At 39.8% G+C, this 19,005-nt stretch overlaps 2 non-coding genes across 2 annotated transcripts; both read left to right on the top strand.

Moving 5' to 3' along the window:
* Positions 1 to 4,727: 4,727 nt before the first annotated feature.
* LOC141624542 (small nucleolar RNA R71) lies at positions 4,728 to 4,834 on the top strand. Its single transcript, XR_012534349.1, has one exon. It is a non-coding gene; the product is annotated as a small nucleolar RNA R71 (small nucleolar RNA).
* A 9,638-nt stretch (positions 4,835 to 14,472) lies between these two features.
* On the top strand, positions 14,473 to 14,579 carry LOC141624906 (small nucleolar RNA R71). Its single transcript, XR_012534708.1, has one exon. It is a non-coding gene; the product is annotated as a small nucleolar RNA R71 (small nucleolar RNA).
* The last annotated feature ends 4,426 nt before the right edge of the window (positions 14,580 to 19,005 follow it).

Consider the following 19,005-nt stretch of genomic DNA (forward strand, 5'->3'; position numbering starts at 1 on the left):
CATTGTCTTTATAGAACGGGTGATTTTTGTGCAAATGGTAACCAAAATCACTCAACTACTCGACTCGTGAGACATGCCCGCAATCTAACATGGAATCCTCTCCTACAAGACCATTAATGAGATGCAAAAAGGAAAATATGCATAAAAGAAACAAGGGTTGTAACGGGGCTAGGTGATGGGTCGAAACGGGGTTGGTGCAAGCACCATTTTGGGAAAAATGTGGAGGTATACATCAAGAAGTTGCCAAAATTCCATTTCTTCCCCTTTATTACAACAAATGAGTAACGTCTACACCCTAACAAAAATTGGTTTCCCGAATCTATGCAAACATTGTGCAAACCCGACTCACTTTGGAAAAAAACACGAAAATTATCACCTTATTGCAACCAATGAGTAACGTCTACGCCCTAAGAAGAAATTGGCTTGCCAAAATCAAGCAAAAATTGCGTAAACCCGACTCACTTAGGAAAAACATCAAATGCCCTTTTATTCTTGCAACGCCTTTTTCTACTCCATTGACGAAGGAGTGTTGCTTGGCTTTTTCTCATCAAACAAAGTAATAGTGCAAATTTTTTTCTTTTTCATTACATTTTTTTCTTTTTCTATTTTCTTTTCTTTTCTTTTACAAAACCTCTTTATTCAAACCAACCAAATGAAGGCAATTATTCCGACTCAAATCATCAACTAGGACTCAAAACACCCTTCTTCATACAACCAACAACATGTAAGCAACTTTCTTGATAAGGGAAGGTTGTTTATGGTATGTAGCTAGTTTTGTAGGTGCCAAGGAAAAGGTTCAAGCTCAAAGGGTTATCAAAATAGGACCTAGTCTAAAGGGTCGAAAAATTAGGCTTATTTGGCAATGTGAGGCTTAACAATGAAATGCAACTAGTTGTTTCAAAATATGCATATAAATGAATATCTCATGGTCTAAAAAGGAAAGGACGCCATGCTTGTGCGTCGTGATGTGACATGCCACGCAAGGAGCCTACTCACGCCTAAGGGAGACCGGGTATGGATGTACCGGTCCCAAGGAGGCTCTAAATCTCACATGTAAGTAGCTATGTCGAAATCTAGGCCTAGTCTACGGTCTTGGTCTCACATGGTGGTCAAAACTCTCTGGTCTAGCCTCATTTCCCGGGTATTTGCAAGCAAACACCCTAACAAGGAGGTCACAAGGTGCAAGCCACTAAGAGGGGAAAGGCACGACCTAGACAATATCATCATAGAGGGTATCATACTCCCTTCCTAGACCAAATTTTGTTCAAAAATTTATATACAAGCTCAATGCAATGAGAAGGAAACACAACACATATATACATGTGAAACAAATGCATGCAAGAAATTGAAATGAACATAAGGTAAACATGCAACAATTTTGACTAATCCTAGCAACACATCAACACCAACAATCCACAAGTTCCCCAAGGGAACATCCAAGGCACAAAATCTCATTCTCCTTCAAATATACAAGATATAAAAAGAAAGAACAGTAAAGGAGTAAGAGATTAGAACGAGTTTACCAAGCGACTTCTAGCTCCTTCTTGCCTCAAATGGTAGATGCATATGCCAAAGGTTAGCCAAACATATATATACAATGCAATATTTTTGTAATTTTTGAAATTTTTCAATTTTTAGGCATTTTTTTGAATTTTTTTCAAATTTAAAGGTATATACAAATATAAACAAATATTCACAAAGTGGATATTTCCCTCCCCACACTTGAAATTTACATTGTCCTCAATGGAACAAAGTATAGGGAGAGAATATGAAAAATAAACAACATATTTTTGGTATTTTTAATATTTTTGAAAAAGTAAGAACATATTTTTGTTGTTTTAAAATTTTTGAAAATAAAAATAACATATTTTTGGCATTTTTGTTTTTGGAAATTAAAATGCATGTTTTTGGTTTTTTTAGGCCCTCCCCACACTTATTCATTTACATGGGAGGGCAAGTTGGAGAATTAAAAGAACTTGTTTTTGGATTTTTGAATATTTGGAAAGAAATAACATGTTTTTGTATTTTTAAATGGGTGGAATTTCCTCCCCACACTTATTTATTTACATAAATGTGTGGAGGAAATTCGAAAATGAAGTACATGTTTTTGTTTATTTTTTATGTTTCTAATTTTTAGTTATTTTCAAATAATTATGCAATGCATGATCTAATCTATATGCAATATTGAAATACGATGCAAGCTATACTATATGAATGCAAAGAGAGCTAATTTAGATTAGCTCCTTTTCGATTCATGTTACTAAATGCAAAATGCGGTAAAAACTTAATTAAAGAGGAAGAGAATATATACATTGCGGTGGTTCTTAAGTAACTCCACCAAACCTCTTCATTCAAAGGGCTTCATTCAACCGGGATCAATATCCCGAGATCCCATCAACCTTCCACCTTCAACACAAGAGTCAACAACACACGAACCCTTGGTCTTCATCATCAAATCATGCAACTTACTCATGGCATCTTGAATCTCTTGCCATTTTCGGTTCATTTCTTCTTCAAACTTTTCCTTAGTCTCTTTGTCAACATTAGGGTCACATACCCTTTTTCCTTTCGATCTCTTCCTCCATCTTTTTGGCTTCTTCTTTTCAATTCCCGGTTTTGATTTTGGAGGGGCATTGGTGCTAGAATTGAACTCGGTTTCCCAAGTCTTGCCCATTTCCCCACACTTATCTTTAACATTCACTTCTTCTTCAAGGAACTTACCCGGTGGCTCATCATCAACTTTCGGCTCACAAGAAATTAAGAGCTCCATGTTCTCATCTTCCTTTTCATGGAGTTCTAAAGTTTCCACGGCAAACATGTTTTGAACCACGGTTTTCTTTGAGGCATGTGGTAGCTTGAATTCAACTTTTTCCTTCCCAACTTTGAATGACAATAGTCCCTCTTTGACATTTATGGTAGCTCCTCCCGTGGCCAAAAATGGCCTACCAAGAATGACACGAGAGCGTCTTCCCATAGGGATGTCCAACACAACAAAATCGGTAGGAATTGAAAGCTTGCCAATTTGAACCATGATATCCTTGAGAATCCCATTTGGAGATTTGATTGTTCCATCGGCAAGTTTGATTGTAATGGAAGTGCGGGCTAAGCTTGAAATATTCAATCTCTTCACAAGGACAAGTGGTATGACACTCACACTTGCCCCTAAGTCACACAAAGCACTATCCACCTTTTGGTCACCCACGGTACATGGAATTGAGAAACTCCCGGGGTCATCAAGTTTGACGGGGATTTCTTTAGACTTGACCACATTGCACTCTTCACTTGAGGCATCAAGCTCATGTCTACTAATGTCCACTCTTCTAGAAATGACTTCTTCTTGCTTGGCCAAAGAGTATTCTTCTATCATCACCATATCTTCTTTTTCCGGGTTCCTCTCAACTTCTACCCTCACATTTGGTGCTTCCACTATTTCCTCAAGCACAATTTCTTCACTCATAGTGGTTGGTGTAGTCATAACCATCTCTCTCTTATCCGGATCGACTTCAACATCCAAGTTTGTACCATGAATTGTCATTATTTGCTCAAGCACATAGTCTTCTATGCTCTCTTTTTCGGGCTCATGGTCAACTTCTTGGAATGTTTCCATAGCCATGGAAAAGGGAGTAGTGTAAGATAACTCCTCTTGACTTGGCAAATCAAATGACTCTTCTTTTTCCTCTTCAACTCCAACCATGATAGCATTAACTTCCTTTGACTTCATAGGGTCCCTTGGATTTTGCCCTTGTCTTAGAAATACACCCGGTGGTTTTTGAGAACTCATGAGAGCTTGGGAAGCCACTTTAGCTTCAAGACTCTTGATTTGTTGTTGGGTATTACTTGCCAAATCCCCTATCAACTTCACCAAGTTTTCATATTTATCATCTCCCATGGTATTGCTTGCTTGGGATGGTGGCTCTTGGTTGAAATGTTGGTTGGAAATTGGAAGAGAAAAACCATATCCTTGATCTTTAAAGTTGGAATTTTGGTTGTTCCCTTGGTACCCTTGATTGAACCCTTGATTTTGCCCTTGGTTGTACCTTTGATTATTGTTGTATCCTTGATTGAACCCATTGTTGTTGTTCCATTGATTGAATCCTTGGCCAAACCCTTGGTTAGCTTGGTTTCCTTGGTTTCCTTGGTAAAAGTTTTGATTACCTTGGTTCCCTTGGTTACCCCTATAATCTTGGTATGCTTGAGATTGGTTGGCAAAGTTTTGGTTGGATCCTTGGTGGTTGTTGAACGAGGGTCTAGGTGGATGGTTGGAGAAATTGTTAAATGCATGGAAAGCATTCACCTCTTGCACATTGTTCCCATCAAAGTTGTTGTAATGATTATTTGCACATACTTCATAAGTGTGACCCATCCCTCCACATGACTCACATGTTGATCTTTGCATCACTTCCTCCATGGATGGTCCATGAGAAGTAGTAGTTTGATTCACTTGGTTCACTTGCTTCTTCTTACTCAACTCTTCAAGCTTTTTGGTGAGCATATCAAGCTTAGCATTAGTCTCCACATTCACTAAGAATTCAGGAGGGTGCTTGCTTCTTCTCAAGACATTCACTCTTGTGCCATAGTTTGCCTCGGAGTCCACCATTTTCTTGATTAGATTAGTGCCCTCCTCATCACCCAAATGATCGAATCCCCCTCCCGCGGAGGCATTCACCATTTCTTTTGTTCTTGGCAACAAGGTTTGGAAGAAGGTTTGTGTGACATACCAATCCGGAATTCCATGGTGAGGGCAACTAGCAATGAGGTCTTGATATCTATCCCATGCCTCACCCAAGGATTCTTCATCCTCTTGTTGGAAAGTATGGATCTCATTTCGGAGCATGGCGGTCTTTGATGATGGATAATACTTCTCTAGGAACGCCTTGGCTAAGGCATCCCATGTAGTAAATGTGTCCGGAGGGTGCACATTCAACCAACGATCCGCCTTGCCCGTTAGAGAAAATGGGAATAACATCATCCTTAGTGTATCCTCGGATACCCCATTCTTTTTCATCATAGAAACTTTCCTCTTGAACCTCCTTAGGTGAGCATGAGCATCTTCTTCAATGTGTCCTCCAAACAAGTCTTTTTCAATTAGGCCAACTTGAGCCGGGTGCATCTCAAAATTGTTTGGAGCCAAGGTGCCAAAATTGATGGGGTTACAAGCATCATTATGGTTTGGACGGTTATGGTCACGTAAAGCCATTGGTGGTGGTGGTGGATTTGGTATATGAGAGGGTGGTGTTTGAGGTGGGTTATTTGGAAGTTGGAAGTTGTGAAATGAATTTTCTATTGAAGGCTCAATTGTGATGTTTGGTTGTTGTTGAGTTGTGTTTTCAATGAGAGGTTGGATGGGTGGATTTGCTTGGTTTATGGTTGCTTGAGAAGAGGTTATAACCCTTGCAATGGTCCTATTCCTTAAGGCTCTAAAAAGTCTTTCGGGATCGGAGTCAAAGAGCAAAGCTTGGTGGTTCCTCCTAGGCATACAACTTGACAAACCGTAAGACTCCTAGTGCTTTTACACACTAGGGTGAGGCAAAAATCACACACACTCTACAAGAAGCACACAAACTACACAAACAACAAGACTAAGACTAAGCCTAAGACTCTAACTAACTAAGCATAACCTAACGCCATCCCCGGCAACGGCGCCATTTTGATACGAGGGATTTGTCGTCATTTCCCAATCAAAAACAATTTATATAAAACCCAAATTAAGTAGTATTTATTCGGGTGTCGAACACAAAGATGGCGGGGGTGTATACTTAGTCCGTTTAAGTCCTATTTTAGTCAAACAAAAGTAAGAGGTTGATTAAACTGTAAACTAAGATGCAATAAGGTATAAAATTTAAACTAAATGAAATTGCTTTTAATTAATAAGGGAAGGCTAAGGTCTTTGGGTTCACAAAGGGCAATTAGGGAGAGAAACAAGGTCTAACAAGAGAAGGGTAATAATAGTGGTCAAGGGTTTAAGACTAATTTCTTAGTCACCTTAAGCTCCTCAATAAGTTGTCACTTGATCGAGATGAACTAGCTACAAATAAAGCATAAAGACTACCCAATAGCATGAGCACCAAGACGGATCGAATGCATCAAAGAGATGTTCTAACTTTCATTAAAACTCATCGATAAGCACTTCTAAAACTATCTAATAGCACAATGCACCAAGGTAAGCCAAACATGTTAATGAGATGTCCAATTTTCATTGAGGCATTTCCACAAACACTTCAAATGCATTAAGAGTAGAAACCACATAATCACCCAATTAAAAAGGTTAACAAACCAAATTCATCCCCTTAATTACCCAAATTCCCCCTAGACCCTAGATTAGACTACTCACACATGTTTAAGGGTGAGAATTCAACAATAAATTGCAACAAAACACAAGTAAACATTGTAAACATGATAAAGATGAGAACTTTGAATGAATAACAACTAGTTTTTGAACCCGTGCACTGCACGGGTGGTAACATAAAGTATTATTAAAAGTAAACTACTTTTTGAATTTAGTAAATTACTAATTAAACTTTAGAAAATGGTCTACCCATACACTTTTTATAAGTTTGTGTTGCTTAATTGTGAAGTACTATGCTTTTTTTTTCCTCGACATTTTAACTTATGAAAAGCAAAATCTGAAAATTAAATATAAAATTATTGTAGATTTCATAACATGTTTATTTACGCAATATACATTTAATTTTACTCATTGTTGTACGTTTTATATCATATTACCCCGCTTGTTTGTTCTTCTCTCAATTATTTACCTTTTCTCTCATAACTGACTTGACAACCTCGAAACCCACCAACAGACCTTTCATCACAGTGATGACGGCACTGCACTAAACACCTCGAACCACAACGTCCATCTCAACCCATATCTCAGCAGCCCTCACAACTAACCATCGCCTACAATCCATATCATACGTCCTCCAGCTACTCATCCCCCTCTTGCCTCCACCATCCCCTACGTCCGCCCGGCCCCACCCCGTGCGTGACTCCCAACCCTTCTCGTAACCTTATGCAACTCCCCACCCATTATTACCTACCCATCGGGACCCCTCCCCTATCACGACCTCCCACCATTAACACCACCCATTCATTCTCTATTTACTAACACATTATTTACTCATTATCTTTCAATGTCGTAATGTTATTCATTAATTGTTAGATAATTTTTTAAAGTCACTTCAACTTATATAAATTGAAAATAATATGAGTATTTAAATTGATTTTTTAATAATTTTTTTAATGACTCTATATTATCTATTAATTACTCGTGATCTGATATATTTTATGGAATTGGTTGAGAAGAATCACAATAATCATTTATGCATTAATGGCCATTCATTAATAAAATACAATAATTTGTCTAATCTATATATATTTCGTTCTATTGTTCTATTCCTAAGGCACATGTTAGAAAAACCCTTATTCCTATACGTGTGGACGTATAAAAATTAAAATTAATATGTCAAATACAAATATATGCCAAAAATGAAAATAGATAACTATTGACCGATACACCCAAAAAACAAAATAGATAACTATTGATCGGAACGGTGAGAGTATTTTGAAAGGATTTAAAAAATTGAATAAATTAAAATCTTATCCCTTAGTATTATAAAGAATGAGACCAATGTCACTTTGAGAGAGGAAGTGTTGGTCACTTAAAGCAATATCCGTAGTTTAATTATTTACCATAATAAATTTATAAAGAGAACAGTTAATTTGGAATAAATTTAAAAAAAAACAGGACAATAAAAGTAAAATAGGGGGAGTATCACTCTTGTGTTACATATTATATTTACAACCATGTTGTATATTTATGAGCGTGAATAATCTACACGTTTATAATTAGGTCTTATATCATGCTTACACTTGTGTCGTATATCATGTTAATAACTTCGTAAAGAAACGAATTATACCATGTGCGAAGTTTTAAAGATGTTTTTAATAAAATAATTGTTGCAAATAGAGATAGAAAAGGAGGATAAATTTATTAAGATTATGAAATGGTAGTTGGTACTCGATCTGTTTCGGGTTTTTTTATTCAATTTTCGAGGGTCTCAGTTAATTGTTTGTCTTTATATTTTAGATTAATCTTTGATGGTCAAAACAGAAAAATTAAATCCTCCCCACTTAATTTAGTCTAATTATCATCTAATAATTGACTCCTTTTTTTCCTTGTCTTTCTCCCAAAACAAAAGGCAAAAAAATCAATTTTATCTTTTTATTTTAGATTTGCCTTTAATAGGCAATTGAATTCTCCCCATTTTGTACTTGTCATCTAATAATGACCCTTCTTCTTTTCTTGTCTTTCTCCAAAACAAAAGGCAAATAAATTGACCAAAATAGAGGGAGTATACTCCATTTTATTACCCTACTTCTATTTTGAAATGCTTTTAGAAAAAAAAATCATAATAATTTTATTAATATAATCGAATTAGCAACACAACAGCATTACATGCACATTCAAAAGTTATAATCTAATACGTTGGATATCCAAATACTTACTCTAATCGAAATATGAGGCATGAATATAGTTAACGATAAAATTTCCATTTATTTAGAGAGATTTTATGGAGAATGATATGCAATATCCATTTTTGTTATATACGGAGTATCATCTTTCCCTGCAATATATTATGCGATGGAACTTGGAAGATACAACTTTAAAATACACAAAACATAGAATAATATGTACATAGTTATATCATATATACAACTAATATACTCCATATAAGGATTAAAGATGGCAAAATATGAAGAATGCGAAAATAGTAGGAAGCATAATGAGTATGTTTGAAATTGATGAGGGACAAAAATAAAATAAAATTATAAGGATATGAGAGACTAAAAATTACGTCCAATTAGTGACAAAATAGTAAAAAGCTTCCTTTTTTAATTGCCCTAAAAATTACTTCCAATTAGTCACAAAATAAAATTATAATGCCGTGAATTTAACTTGTTGCTTATATTTCTGTTATGAAATTTTTGGTATTTAGGGCAATTAACTATTAGGCCAATATTCTTGTCAATAATGACACCCGAGATTCTTGCCATTAATTAGTAATACAACTAATACAAACTAATGATAATAATAATAATATTAATATTAATAAACCTAATACTAAACTAATCGACACACACCAAATGACACAACCATCCCCTAATTAAAACAAAACAAAAGCAATAAAAAGGGGAAAAAGGGCAAAACGAGACAACACGCAGGGTCGCAGCAAATGGGTCTCAGCCGGCTCACCGGCCGCCGGCTGTGCACCGGCACATAACCCACTGTAAACTTGAGGTGAAATTGATAGGATTTGGAGCCGGTTGAGAGATCGGCAGACGGTTGACCGGCTGAGAACCATCTTGAGATTTGTTGCGGAATGAGAGCCGGTGAGGCGGCTGCCGGTGGGTCGGCTCAGAACCATCTTTCACCAATCAACTCGGTTTCTATGGTGGCTGGTACGGTTGTCTGAATTGTGAAATGGCGCGTGAATTGGTATCGGGTTTAATGGCGATGAATTGTTTGTGATAATGGTGAAATGAAATTGATGATGCGAGTTGATGGTGACTGGGGACAGAGGTGAGCTCGGTGTTTGGTGGATGTCGGAGTTTTGAACGGAGATGGTGGAATTGGTGGCGGTTGTCGAGAAGCTGGTCGAAAATGGGGACGGAAATGATTATGTTGATGCTGGTGATGTCGCTGCTGGTGAGGACGGAGTGAATTGAAGGTGGAGTTGAGTTTTGATGATGGTGCACGGACGAGGTTGAAGTATGGATTTGCAGGGGAGTTGCAACTGCTGCTGTTCTGTTCAGGCGAGATGCAGGGGAGGTGAGCAGCTGGTTTTCGAAGGTGAATGGTGATGAGGTTCGAGTCTTGGTGCGAGAGGCAGGTGGAGTGAAGGTAGATGAGATGATGAAGTATAAATGGTGGTATGAATTTGTGTATATCAATGGTGAGTGACGAAGGTGGTGGTATGAAGGAGATGCAATATAAATGGCGAGTGAAGGTGGTGGTATTGACTATTGAGGATGGTTGTAGTATACTGGGTTTATTTGGGAGTGTTTGGATTTAAAGTCAATAGTTGACTTGGTTACATTTGATTAATGTATTATCCCGCTTTGAACCGCTTCACTTCATTCGGATTTCCTTTATTCATGATCCAACACCTACAAGACCAATATAACGAGACGCATTAACAAATTCTATAATAATAATAATTATTATTTGTTATAGATATAATAGAAATATAAACTCCTAATTAATTAGTATAAATAAGCTTATTAGACAATTAAGCACTCAAAATCGAGTCGTAATAAGATATAAATACTGGGTAAAAGCTACCAAAATACTACTAATCAGATGGGAAGGGACCTTGATAATCTATCCCCCACACATCAAAGAGCTCAACCTCAAGCATGAAATTCATCGGCATTTCATGTTTCCTTATGATATTTCCACCCCTTTGACATTTGTCATATCCTTTAACATAAAAGGCACGCAACGTCACGGAATAGAGAGGGCTAAAAGAAACCGCATTGAAGTACTTTAGCGGCCATTTTCTTTGAACTTGCATGGCCACCACAAGGTAAGTCATGGCAATGGCTCATTATGGAGGTAGCTTCCTCTCTTGGAACACACCTTCTTATCATCCCATCGGCACAAGACTTGTACAAACATGGGTCATCCCAATAATAGTGCTTCACATCATGAAAGAACTTCTTCTTCTTGTGATAGTCGTAATCATGCGGGATTATCCCGGAGACCAAATAATTCACTATATCCGCATACCACGGTGCTTCACCCAAACTTAGGGACAACAAGTGGTCATCGGGCAAATAATCATTGATAGGGAGCCCGTTGTCAACATTGAGGTTGATTAGCCGGGATAAATGATCGGCCACCACATTTTCAACTCCTTTCTTATCCCTAATTTCCATGTCAAACTCTTGGAGAAGTAATATCCACCTAATCAATCGAGGCTTGGACTCCTTCTTGATGAGCAAGTGTCTAAAGGCAACATGATCGGTGAACACTATAACCTTAGCTCCCACCAAGTAGGTCCGGAACTTTTCCATTGCAAAAACCACGGCCAAGAGCTCCTTTTCCGTTGTTGAGTAATTTGTTTGAGCATCATCAAGAGTTTTGCTTGCATAATGAATTGCATGCACCTTTCCATCCTTCCTTTGGCCTAATACCGCGCCCAAGGCATGATCGCTCGCATCGCACATTAACTCAAACGGCAAGCTCCAATCCGGAGGTTGTATAATTGGAGCACTTGTCAAAGCTTCCTTCAACCTATTGAAAGCATCAAGACATCGGTTAGAGAACACGAAAGGAGTATCTTTGGCTAACAACTCGGTCAAAGGTCTCGCAATCTTAGAGAAGTCCTTGATGAAGCGGCGGTAAAAGCCCGCATGTCCAAGGAAACTTCTCACCCCCTTAACATTGGTGGGAGGTGGGAGACTAGCAATGACCTCTACCTTAGCCTTATCAACTTCTATTCCACAGTTGGACACTATGTGTCCCAACACAACACCTTCTTGTACCATGAAATGGCACTTCTCCCAATTAAGTACAAGGTGAGACTCTTGACATTTGCTCAAAACTTTCTCCAAATTCATTAAACAACTTTCAAAACTTTTCCCAACAACCGAGAAATCATCCATGAAAACTTCCATTTCTTGTTCAATGAAATCGGAGAAAATTGACATCATAGCTCTTTGAAAGGTAGAGGGAGCATTACATAGCCCAAATGGCATCCTCCTATATGCATAGGTGCCAAATGGACAAGTAAAGGTGGTCTTTTCTTGGTCACTTGGATGGATGGGGATTTGGAAAAATCCCGAATAGCCATCCAAGAAGCAAAAATAGTTATGTTGAGCTAATCTTTCTAGCATTTGATCCATGAACGGTAAGGGAAAGTGATCCTTCCGGGTGGATTTGTTCAACTTCCTATAGTCCACACACATTCTCCACCCGGTTACCGTCCTTGTAGGAATCAATTCATTCTTGTCATTTCGCACTACCGTCATGCCTCCTTTTTTGGGAACTACATGAACCGGGCTTACCCACCTACTATCCGAAATAGGATAGATAATGCCGGCGTCAAGTAGCTTAAGGACCTCTTTCCTTACAACCTCTTTCATTATGGGATTAAGCCTTCTTTGTGCCTCAATTGAGGATGCATCCTCATTTTCAAGTAAAATTTTGTGAGTGCACAAAGAGGGACTAATCCCCTTGAGGTCACCAATAGTGTACCCAAGGACACCCTTGAACCTTTTGAGTAAAGAAATTAGTTTTGAGGTTTGGGTGTCATCAAGTGCACTATTGATGATGACGGGAAAAGTGGAATTATCTCCGAGGAATTCATATTTCAAAGAAGAGGGAAGAGGTTTAAGTTCAACCGTATGAGGAGGCGTGGAACTCTCCTCCTTCTTACCGACTTCCAACACTTCAAACTTGGGTGCTTGTTCATGAATAGGAGTCGAATCCAACATCCATACATATGCAAGAGTCTCAACATCTTTGTCATCGACCTCATACCCACTAACAAGACATTTTCCAAAGGATCCATAGAGGAAGCTTTTGGGTCATGCTTCTCCATGGGATTCTCAAGAATGTCTACAATGCAACAAGTGTCACCTAGAGATGGAGCTTCCATGGACTTGTGGAGTTCAAATTCCACTCTATCTTCACCCACTTGCAAAGATAGCTTGCCACTCTTCACATCGATCATAGCTTCACCGGTGGCAAGACAAGGTCGCCCCAAAATAATAGGCACATTGTAATCCTCGGGCATATCCATAACAAAGAAATCACATGGTATGACAAGCTTCCCAACAACCAAGGGCACATCTTCAATCACACCAATGGGAAATTTAACCGACCGATCGGCTAATTGAAGTGAAACTCTAGTAGGTTTCAAATCTCCCAAATCAAGCCTCTTGAATATTGAAAGTGGCATGAGGCTCACACTAGCCCCCAAGTCACACAATGCTCTTTTAATAGCCACCCCTTGGATAGAACAAGGGATAGAGAAGCTACCCGGATCCTCTAGCTTGTTTGGAAGCTTGTTGGTGTGAGTAAGAATAGCACTACATTCCTTAGAGAGGTTGATGGTTTGCACCTCTCCATTCTTTTTCTTCAAAGTGACAAGTTCCTTAAGAAACTTGCCATAAGATGGAATCTCGGTAATCATATCAAGGAAAGGGATAGTTACATTCATTCTCTTCAAGATCTCAACAAACTTCTCATATTTCTTTTCAATTCTAGGCCTTGCAAGCCTTTGTGGAAAGGGTACCGGTGCTACATACTCCCTTGGTGGTGGAGTACATTCTTTGGCCTTAGTTGCAATAGGCTCATCTTGCTTTGGAGGGTCAACCATCTCCACCTCCTTAGACTTCTCCACCATAATCTCATCTTCTTGCACAACTTCAACCGGGTGCTCTTTCACTAGTTCACTAGACACCCTCTTCCTCTTCCACTTAGGAGATTTCTCAACCTCCTCCAATTGCTTTCCACTCCTCAAAAATACCGCATTCACCTCCCTTGGGTTAACCGTATTACCCGGAAACTTCCCCGGATTTTGAGCCAATTGCCCCAATTGTTGAGAAATTTGGGCCACATGAGTTTCCGTAGCCTTTTGGGATGCTCGGATTTCATCATTTACCCGGTTTTGTGCGGCAATGTGGTTATCAAGCTTTGAGTCGGATTTTTGATTTGCAATAACCAATTGTTCAAAAGCTTGTTCCCAAGATGGTTTTTGAGGGGTTTGGAAGTTTTGGTTTTGTGGTTGGAAACTTTGGTTTTGTTGTTGATTGAAATTTTGCCCCTTGAAACCCCCAAATGGTTGTTGGTTTTGGGTGATGAATTGTTTCCCTTGGAAACCGGGTGGAATTTGTCTTTGGAATTGAGAGTTTTGATTGAACCTTTGTTGTTGTTGAGGTTGGGAAGTGGTTGGATTTTGAATGTTTTGTGAAGCATAAGACAAGAAAGGGTGAGTTCTTTTTCCATTGACAAATTGGTTGTTGTTATTATTGTTGAACCCTTGCCTTGAACTAGTGGACTCCCAAATTCCATTTGCTTGCTCATAGCATTCCTCTTGGAGGGGTGCAATCAAGGGACACCCAATGGGAGTGTGCCCTTGTTCACCACACAACTCGCAAGACAAGATTTGCCTCATATCGGAGCCTTTAGGTTTTGAATTTAGCAAAGCAACTTGTTGGGTGAGTTCATCTAGCATTCCCTTAACTTCCACATTCAAAACCGAATTAGAATCCTTGTTCTTGCCTTTTCTTGATTGCCTATCACTTCCCCATTCCATAGTTCTTGAGGCCATCTCCTCAATGAGCTCTTTTGCCGCTTTATGCCCCAAAATGTCCAAGGCACCTTTTCCCGAACCCGCATCCAATGAAAGCCTAAGGTCTTGAGTCAACCCTTTGTAAAAATTGTTTACTAGCTCGGCTTCGGAAATGCCATGGTGAGGGCACAACCGTTGGAGCTTCTTATACCGTTCCCATGCCTCATATAAGGTCTCATCCTCTTCTTGAGTAAAGCTTTGTAGTTCACTCTTGACTTTGGCCGTTCTTGAGGGTGGGAAATATTTGTTCAAAAATGCCGAAGCCAACTCATCCCATGTTTTGAAGGAATCCGGGTCACAATTCTTCAACCAATCCTTGGCCGAACCCCTAAGAGAACGGGGGAACAACCTAAGGCAAACCGCGTCATCGGAGACCCCATTTGACTTGTACATATCACAATTTTCAAGGAACTCATTTAGATGATCGTTTGGGTTCTCCAAGGGACTTCCTCCAAATTGGTTGTCTTGAACAAGGTTGAGCAAGACATTTTTGATCTCAAAGTTATTAGCTTGAATTCTTGGCCTTTGGATGCTAGGATTGACTATGTGCTTAGGAGCCATAGTCTCTCTTATCGGAACCGGATCACCCATGGTATTCGGTTCTTCTTCTAAAACCCCAAAAGGATTTTCAAACACTTCGGTAACTTCTTGGTAATTAACTTCTTCAATTGGTGGTGTATCAAGTAAACCCCTTCTTCTTAGAGAATTAAGTCTTCTTGTCGTGGCTTCAATTTCGCGATCAAGCGGATATGTTGGTTGACCTCGTCTTCGTCGCCTACTCATGCAAAAGACCTAAGCACTTGAAAGAAAGGATTAGTAACAAAGGACTTAGTCTAAACTAGAACAAAAACGATTAATATCAAGCCGTACTCCCCGGCAACGGCGCCAAAAACTTGATGGCCTCAAGTTAAACCTCGCAAGTGCATGATTTTATCGTTGTACACTTAAAAGGGTCGATCCCACAAGGAGTAGGTGGAGTACTAATCGTTCTAATTCACCGGTTTAGCTAAGTCGATAAATAACAAAGTGGGTAGTAACAAACTAGCGCTAAACTAACAAATTTAAAGACTAAAAACTAGACAAGATAAGAACAAGCTAAAAGATAAAGGATAGATCAAATAAAGAGAAGGACTAGAACTCGGCTCTCCCACGGCTATAAGTAATTCCACATACTAATCGTCTCGGCTAATCAAAAGGGGTAGAAAGGTAAGAGGGAGATGGCTCTAATTCGCCTAGAACCTCCCTTCCGGTCTCGCAATAGGACACTAGCTACTCCGACTAACCCCCCTCCCGGGTTCGAAAGCCGGTATCCCTAACTCAAAACCCGACAACCCCAAGAACATGCATTTTCCCAAGGAGGTCAAGTAAATGGTCAAGGTCATTAAGCACTCATCATATTTCGGGTCATCCCACTCCCCCTTCCGGAGGTCGATTTCAAACGCTAGTCTAGAGGCACCCTCCCTCGGTTCTCCCTTCCGGTCTCAACCTTAGTTGGTGACAAGGCCAAATTTCGGGTATCCAATTTACAACCTAATCAACTTCCGTTGGTGGACAAGGGTCATAAGTCGACACTACCCGAAAACCAAACCTTAAGCATGCAAATTCCCCTAGACTACCCTCACCAATTTTCCCCACCAATTAGCCTTAGTGACAATTAGTTAGTGAAATTACCCATATCGGGTCGAACCGATTCCTAGAAGGAGACTACTCATTAATCATGCTTCCAAAGGCAAAATAAACAACAAAGATAGAGTCTTTAAGCATAAACATGGTGATAAGATTATTTCTACTTCTAAACATGCAACAACCCAACAATAATTATAATGAAAGATGGTTTTAATCTAATAACAAGGATGAACAAACAAAAAGACACAATCTTTAACACAATCAACTCAAAGATTAAGTCTTTGAGGACAACTAGCAAGGATGAACAAAGGAAAGAGAAACAATTAAAAGAGAAACAATGAAAAGATGAACAATGGTGAAAACAACAACAACCAACCAACAAAGATGCAAATTTAACATAAACAATCAAACAAACTTGAAGGAAAAACAAATGTAAACAAATGAAAATAGGGAGAGAAATAATACCAATCAACTAGCAAGAAATGAAATTGGATAGAAAAATAAAGAAGGAGGAACCTTCAATCTTCTTACAAACCCAAATTCAATCACCAATTAATTGAAGAACTAGTCTAATTAGGGAATGATTAACAATATGATTAACAAAGTTTGAAACTTGAAAAGGAAATATTCTCAGATCTAGGGTTGTGTGTCTAAACACGATTTTTGGGGGGTATTTATAGTGTCCTCTTACTTAGGTTACAAAAAGGGGGATTAAGACAAAACACAGGTAGCAGCGACCGCCAGCCGGTCGACCGGCGGCCGGCTGCCCATCCGGCGCCGAGGAATCTCAATTTTTGAAGCTTGAATATGCCATTGTGACGGCCCGCCGGTCGGCCGGCTGCCGGCTGGTCGGCTCAGGGTCATCCTCCGTCTTTCCCTCCCCTTTCTTCTTTGCTATCTTCCTCTTGTGCCTTGTTTCTTCCCAAATTTCCTCTAGCTAGCTCAATTACCTACAATAGAGCACCGGAATCGATAGTAGCGGGAATATGGAGCAAAATGCAAGAAAAAGGCCTAAGATCGTGCCTAAGTAGTCCAAAAGATTAGCAAAAGAAAGGGTAAAAAGGAGCCGAATGTTCATTCATCACTGTGAAAGAGATTAATTGGTGCCTTGTATTGAATTAATCTTTCTGGTTAAATACACTTAGGTTACGCTACAAATTAGGTAACGGAATATTAGCGACTAATTACAAACTATTAATTAGGAAACTAAATAATTACATTATTTACTAGTATTCTATCATACCCCCGCAGTCGAAACGGGAGGTAACCGAATGTTGAGACTGTCACGAAAATCTTCAAAAAGAATTAAAGGCAACCCTTTAGTGAAAATATCCGCAATTTGATAACGAGACGGTATGTGACGAACACGGACTTCACCACGCTCCACTTTTTCACGGACAAAATGGATGTCCATTTCAATGTGCTTCGTGCGCTGATGCTGGACGGGATTACCGGAGAGGTAAATAGCGGAAACATTATCACAATAAACAAGAGTAGCCTTGTTCATAGGAACGTGAAGCTCCACCAACAAATTACGCAGCCAACACGATTCCGACACCACATTAGCAACACCACGATATTCGGCCTCGGCACTAGACTTAGACAACGTGGGCTGGCGCTTTGAGGCCCAAGAGATCAAGTTATCACCAAGAAACACGCAGTAGCCGGAAGTAGAGCGGCGTGTGTCGGGACACCCACCCCAATCGGCATCGGTATAGGCTGTCAAGTGAGAAGGAGCAGACTTACGAATCCAAAGACCTCGGTCAAGAGAACCACGCAAGTACCGAATGACACGCTTCAACGCATTCATGTGCTCTTCCATCGGATTATGCATAAAGAGACATACTTGTTGAACCGCGTAAGAAATGTCGGGTCGAGTAAACGTAAGGTATTGAAGAGCCTCAGCAAGACTACGATAAAGCGTCGGATCAGCATAAGGTGTGGAAGAAGAAGCACTCAATTTGGGTTTAGTGTCGACTGGAGTAGCCGCTGACTTACACGACGACATACCAGCTCGGTCTATGACCTGTTCAGCATACTTCGATTGCGAGAGAAAGAGGCCACTGGTAACGGGTTTAACCGAGATGCCCAAAAAATAGCTAAGCGACCCAAGGTCTTTCATCGCAAATTCGCCATTAAGGTGAACCATAATGGACTGTCGAAGAGCCTCTGAAGAACACGTCAAAATGATATCATCCACATATAATAGAAGATAAGCCAAATTAGTACCTTGACGAAGAATAAAGAGCGAGTGATCAACTTTGCTGTGAGAGAATCCAAGTCGAGAAACATAGTCGGCAAACCGTTTGTACCAAGCACGCGGTGCCTGCTTAAGACCGTAAAGAGACTTTTGCAAAAGACAAACATGATTAGGCCGAGTGTGATCGCGATAACCAGTAGGTTGATGCATATATACCGTTTCATGGAGATTTCCATGTAGAAAAGCATTCTTTACGTCAAGTTGGTGAATTGCCCATGATCGTGAGACCGCAATGGATAAGACAGTGCGAATGGTGGAGGGCTTGACAACCGGACTGAAAGTCTCACCGCAATCCACACCAATTTGCTGCGTTTTTCCGTCACCTACAAGACGAGCCTTATACCTTTCAAAAGAACCATCAGAATGAAATTTGTGGCGAAAAATCCACATTGAACAAATAATATTAGTAATCGACGGACGTGGAACCAAGACCCAAGTCTTATTTTCAATAAGAGCATTATATTCGTCGTCCATGGCCATTTTCCAATTGGGGTTACGAAGAGCGGTCACGGGGTCACGTGGAACCGGTGAAATAGCTTGAGTGTGACTCATATTTTGGGCAGGTTTGGGTTGAAAATATTTTGGGTTGGGTTTGTAAATGCCGTGATCAGCGCGTGTGGTGGCCTTTGTGACAGGTGGTGGACGTGTCGTGGGGCTTGGCTGGGCTGTGCTAGCGGAGGTGGTAGGCTGGGCAGAGCCAGCTGTGGCAGAGCTAGTCGTGGCTGAGCTAGCAGTGGTGCTAGTCGTGGAGCCAGGCGG

This window comes from Silene latifolia, chromosome X (assembly GCF_048544455.1).
Source record: "Silene latifolia isolate original U9 population chromosome X, ASM4854445v1, whole genome shotgun sequence".
In the NCBI taxonomy this organism is placed as follows: domain Eukaryota; kingdom Viridiplantae; phylum Streptophyta; class Magnoliopsida; order Caryophyllales; family Caryophyllaceae; genus Silene; species Silene latifolia.